Here is a 6,089-nt window from a genome sequence, read left to right as displayed (position 1 = left end):
GACATTCAAATTCAAATTATTTTTTCCTACAGCAGTACCCTCCAATAGAAATATCACCCAGACACATGTATAATTTTAATTTTTCTAATGCCTCATAAAATAAAATAAAATTAACTTCAATAATAGATTATATTTAACCCTCTATAGCAAAAATATTATCAGTTCAACTTTGGTCAATGTAATCATTATTATTGAGATATTTTTCATATATATATTCATACTAAGTCTTTGAAACCTGGTGTATGTTTTATATACACAATACATCTTTTTGTTGTTGTTGTTGTTGTTGTTCAAGTACAGTTGTCTCTATTCCCCCTCCACTACTCCCCCAACCCCAGCCATTCCCACTCCCCATCCTTGATCCTACCCCTCTTTGGTTTTGTCCATGATATATAGCACATCTTGATTCATATCACATGTCAAGTATTTGGTAGCCACCCCTGTGGTTCCAGGACTGAACAGTACTGCCCTAGAGCACTGTTTCTTTTCACAGTTGGCCTTTGACCCTGTTTGATAATAACCTTACATTTCTAGATTTACTATTCCTTAAAGAGTCTTTACATTCATCAACCCATTTGATCTCATTTTAGCCATTTATGACTATAGAAACTGGGGCAAATAAATGATTGTCACCTGGGCAGTGGGTAGCAGGTTTAGATCACCTGATTCCTAGTTAATGGGCTTCCCACCATAGCCAGAAGGCAGAAAGGACACTATGGCAGGCCCTGAATTCACCTGGGGTGGGGAAGGAGCGGTGAAAAGTCAAGGTAGCCAGGAAATCTATTAGAGATGGACCAGAGACCCATTTATGAACACACAAAACCCACTGAATGGTACACATAAAACAGGTGAATTATATGGTATGGGAATCGTATCCCAATAACATTGCGGGGGGAGAGAGAGAGAGAAAGAGAGAGAGAGAGAGATGCCAGCCAGGTGTGCTGCTTTCAGTTCAGGAAAGCCCAGGAGTTAAAGAGGAGAAGGTCTGCCAATGACAGTGCTGTCCTTCATGTGTAAGTCTTTGTTTTGTCAAACTATGTTAACCAAGGGAAGTGAACATTTTCTGCAGGCAAATTGAGGTACCCTCGAGTTTTTAAATAAAATCCCTAGATTTTTCATTGTAAATGATGGAAGCAGCACTGAGCAGGAAGCTTGTTTATAAAGATAACTTGAAAGCCCAGATGGTCTCCATGCCTGCATGCAGAACAACTATAGGCTGGTTGGAAAGGCTGGCCTTGTGAAGGAGGCTTTGCTGATCAGAAGGGCCTCAGCAGGCCTGTCTTTTATATTGCTGTCTTGGGTGTTTAGTCCAGCCTGGGCACATGTGGCATTCTCAGAGAATGTCTGTTAAGAGAATATTAAGGGTAAAGAGTGCCCTTGGCTTTTCCTGAGCTTGTCAATGGCAGAAAGTAGACAGATTGCATGCTGTCATACCCTTAGAAGTACTATATTTCTTCCTATAGATTAAGAACTCATTGACACACAAACTGGCACTTCTGTCGACTTTGCATTTACCTGTCCATCTGTCTGATTTTTGTGTGGTTGATGTTTTGTTTTAGTTGGACCAACATCTGCAAGTGATAATGTTACAGGGTGCAGCCAAGAGGGGGGCCCCAAATAGGCATTTGAAATGGGGTCCAGAACTTAAGGTGTCCAGGAGATTTCGGGATGTCTCCATCTCCCCGCCCAGGGTGTGGGTTGGGGGAAGGGACAAATGGATCAGGGCCATTGAGAGCTGTTTAGCATAGCAACAGCCTTGCAGCTAAGCTCTGGCATGGTCATTTGGCATATCTATAACCTTTGACTGGTTGCATAGATATGTTAAGTAGCTGTGATCAGCTCTAAGCCAGGGGAATGGAAGTAACTTCCCCACCCAGATGTAACTGGGGGGGGTGGGTCCCCTGAGTTATAGCACCTGGGTGGGAGCTCAGAGAGGACTGGCTCCAGGACATGGGGCCACGCCTGCCCAAACTCATGATGGCAGCCCAGTAAAGCTGGAAGGACACAAGTTCTGGCATGTGAAGCCCAGTGTGGGAGGAATTGGAAATGAGGCTGCAGAGGAAGATTGGCCGTGGGGATTTAAAACCCAGATTTGGTGGCCATTGAGGAGGAGAGCCATGCGCAGCCCGGAGAAGAAGAGCCATGTGCAGCCATTGGAGGAGAACCATGCGCAGCCCTGAGGAGAGAACCACGTGGCCTGGCAGAGTGGGGACCCCCACAGCTTTAGAAGGGGGAACCACCACCTGGTTTTGGCAGAGATCCCGGTGACTCAGCTGAGGGTGCCGGGAATCCAGGGAGATCTCCCAGTCAAGAGGGATTACTAGCTGAGAAGAACTAGAGGACTGCCTGAGCCATGGACTTCTATTTCCTTTCTTGAGATACGGTACTCTGGACTGGGCAAAGGGGGAAGGAAGGAAGGACTGTGTGTTTGTGGGTGTTTTTAGGGACTTTAGGATTTTTTTGATAAAGACATTAGGTCACTACTTTAAGTTAGTATAGCATTAAATAAATATTTCCTTTCCTTTTCACAAATCTCTGGCATTGAGAGACATCTTTCCTCTGGCGGCAGACATAACGGACCCGGGGCCTTCTTTCAATAATAGTATATCGTCCCAGGCCCCACCTTGTTGTGTTCTGTAACAATAACAAGATGAAATTCTGAAATAACAAGTTTCTTAGGCTGGCAAGATGATGCCCCGGTGAAAGGCCATTTGGATCAGCTGGATTCTCTAGGAAGTGCCTGGAGTTATCTCCATGTCTTTATTTCAATGCCAGTGATTTCACTAGAAAAGCATTAAGTTTAAGAGAATTTCTGAATCCTGTTCTCTAAGTTAGAAAGTGAAATGTAAGAAAAAAATTCCACAAATGGAAAGTGTTGTTGAGCCTGTGACCTCAGATACCATCCTCACACAGATGCCCAGACCCTGTTCTATCCCACGTTTGCACTCCTTTTGCAAGGGCTACTCTGAAGATCTTTCATTCTGCTACACCCTGGAGATCAGGGAAGGGAGTGGTGCTGACTTCCTGTATACACTCACCATAAACCTCCACCCAATGCAAAAGGTGGGGGGAGGTGAATGGGAAGCAGGAAGGGCCACAAGCCAGGAAGCACTGGGTAGATAGCTGGAGAGGACTGAGCAATGAGTGCCCTATACTGGGTGGTTTCAGGAAATTCTTCGTCAGCCAACCTAGCTGGTCTCTCATAACAGCTATGCTACTATTTTAAGGTCTCTGTTGAGGGGAAACAGAACAACAAGGTAAGAAAATACTTTCAAACAAGGAAGAGCAGGATAGGCTTGTGCAGCTCCTTTATACATTCTGGGATGCAGCCAGGGGTGCATGACATGCTGTGCTTAGGACACCCTTTTGACAACTGCCCAACAGTTTATGGTTCCCCAGAGCTTAAGCCCAGACTTCAGCTCCCTGAAATAATAACTCAACAGAGAGAGGAGGCTCTGTGCTCCCTGGGGGTTACTTGAAGTCACTGGTCCCACTTTTAGCTCATTGGTAGTGGTCTGCCCCCAACATTTCTATACTTATATCCTGAAGAGCTGAAGTTCCCAAATGAGGTGGCCCCAAAGGGGCTCACTTTTTTGCCAAACCCAGAAATATTGCTGTAACCTCAAGGTCATGGTTACCCAACCCTGTTTGCAGACCTGGATGGTGAGACACCCATGTCCTCCTCTGATATCATTTGTATCCATCCTTCCTGGTCATTTTTGCCTCAACTTTAAAATAAGATCATGGCCAAATAATGATCTGTCTCCCTCCAGTGTCATGACTGGGATCCAGTGTGTGTTCATAACTTCCTCCCCAGCCTCGTGTCACTGTGACGATACAATTTGTCACTGTATTTCAGTGACAGACTGCTGGCAGGAGGAGCAAGAGTCTCACGAGTGCATGGTCAGGGCTTATTTTCCTTTTAATCTTTGCAGAGGCTCCACACTTTCTACAGAACCAAGGAGACCCAGGGTACTTTAAGACATTAAAACCTTGAGTGTGTTAGGCTGAAGGGAGGTGCTTAGGATTAGGTACCTTGTGAAAGTTATGCCAAGATGGTCTAATCACTATGTTGTGCCTGAAACTAATATAATATTGTATGTCAACTCTAATTGAAAAACACATTTAATAACTTAAAAAAAAACTCAGAAGTTAGACCAAGAGGAAAATTTGGAATGCAACTCTGAAAATGCATATTTTCTTCCTCCCTTCCTCCTACCATGAGGATGGTTAGGAAGAGATGCTGAGACTATTTGTGGGAATTCTGGGAACTCCCTGAGCCAGGACTGGTGTCACATGGTCTCTTCAAGGATTACCCAGCATTGAGACAGTGAGATAGAGACAAAGGTGCAGATCTGCCCCTCACCATTGTAGTCAAATGTACTTGTTAGATAGGACAAGGGTGTCACAGTCTGGGCAGTTCTTACTAAATGCTATTCTTGCTAAATGTTAAAATATAGCATAGGATTTGGCAGATACAGCTGTAAACAGGATAAGCTTGACAGAAACTCAACAATTGCAGTAATGCAAAAAAGAAATTAATGTGTAATTAACCAAATAGGGTCTATAAGCAATGACTAAACCTCCTTTCAGGCTGACAAGGCTTTGGATATGAATCCCATGTCTCCTTTACATGCTGAAAGTAAATAAAATTACTTTGCATAGAGCACCCCAAAAGATCAATCCTTGAGCTTGCTAACTCTTGGAGAAGCCATTTAGTCTGCCTCAGGATTTGCTGTCCTCATCTTTGAAATAAACATAATCGTATATCCCTTTTGGGGATATAGAAGTCCACAGTCAGCTCTGAGTCTTAGTTTCCCATTCCGTCATCCCTGCCCATTTGGTCCACCGCCTTACCACAGGCTCTCTCTTTCCTCCTGTCTTACTGTCCTGGTTGGTCTGGTTAACTCTTTCTTTAATTCCCTGGTTGTCGGAGTTCTATGCAGTTTGGTTTTCTGGCACTTCTGGTTGTTTAGTGATTTTAGAATGGTTGTTACCCTCTTTTTTGTTGTGCAAAGAAGTGAAAGATTTCTACCGACTCCTCCATCTTGGCCAGAACTCTCATTGTGCATGTTTTAATATAAGAATAATAATATGATTGATTTAATAAAGAGTAGATGATAGTATTTATGTTCTTATTTGTTATCTCAAACCAATGAACACACACACATAACAACAACAACAAACAAAAAAGAGAGGATCAAGACTGAAGACAGAAGCTATTCTCCTTTGCTGTATAGAAATGTTTTAGGTCTAGTTAAGCTTTGTTTGGCACCAGTGAATATTTATATAGACAGGTAAAAGAAGAGGAAGAGCCATTTTGTGTTTTTATATTTTTAATTGGGAGTAATTAGTAAATGACCTACAGCTAGATACTTGTTCTATCAGTCAAAATTCACAAGTACCTATGCCAAGCATCTTTTTTTGTTGTTGTTTTTGGAGTGTACATAGGCCTAGACAGAGAAACATATTTGTCTAGGAGATTAGGTGGGAGTGTGAGAGGCTCTGATGGAGGAAGTATCTGGGAGGAGATTGGTTTTTACCAAGTTTAATAAAATTTTTACTTGAAAAAAATGTTTTACAAAATACTATTCTTCTAATCAAAGAAACTTTCCCATTGGCTACTTATGGCTTTCTGTCACAGAGATTATAAAACGACAGTCAAAAGGGAGAGGGTTTTAAAATAGCCACCTAGCTGTAAAACCTAAAAGAATTTTTAAATATTTTTATTTGTTTAATATTCAGATTATTCTCACCTACTATTTATTTTTATTTTAATTTTTTATTGTTCAAGTAAAGTTTTCTGCCTTTCCCCCTCACTTCTCCCTTACACCTGAGCCATCTCCACCTCCCTCCCCTGATTCCACCTCCACCTTGGTTTTGTCCATGTGTCTTTTATAGTTGTTCCTGAAGCCCCCATTATCCCCGCCCATCTCTCCTCTTGTTACTGTCCATTTGTTCTTAATTTCAAATGTCTCTGCTTATATTTTTCTTGCTTGTTTGTTTTGTTGATTAGGTTGCACTTAAAGGTGAGATCATATGGTATTTGTTACTCACCACCTGGCTTATTTCATTTAGCATAATGCTTT

The sequence above is a fragment of the Phyllostomus discolor genome, chromosome 9 (genome assembly GCF_004126475.2).
Source record: "Phyllostomus discolor isolate MPI-MPIP mPhyDis1 chromosome 9, mPhyDis1.pri.v3, whole genome shotgun sequence".
In the NCBI taxonomy this organism is placed as follows: domain Eukaryota; kingdom Metazoa; phylum Chordata; class Mammalia; order Chiroptera; family Phyllostomidae; genus Phyllostomus; species Phyllostomus discolor.
Note: the sequence above shows the minus strand (reverse complement) of the source record.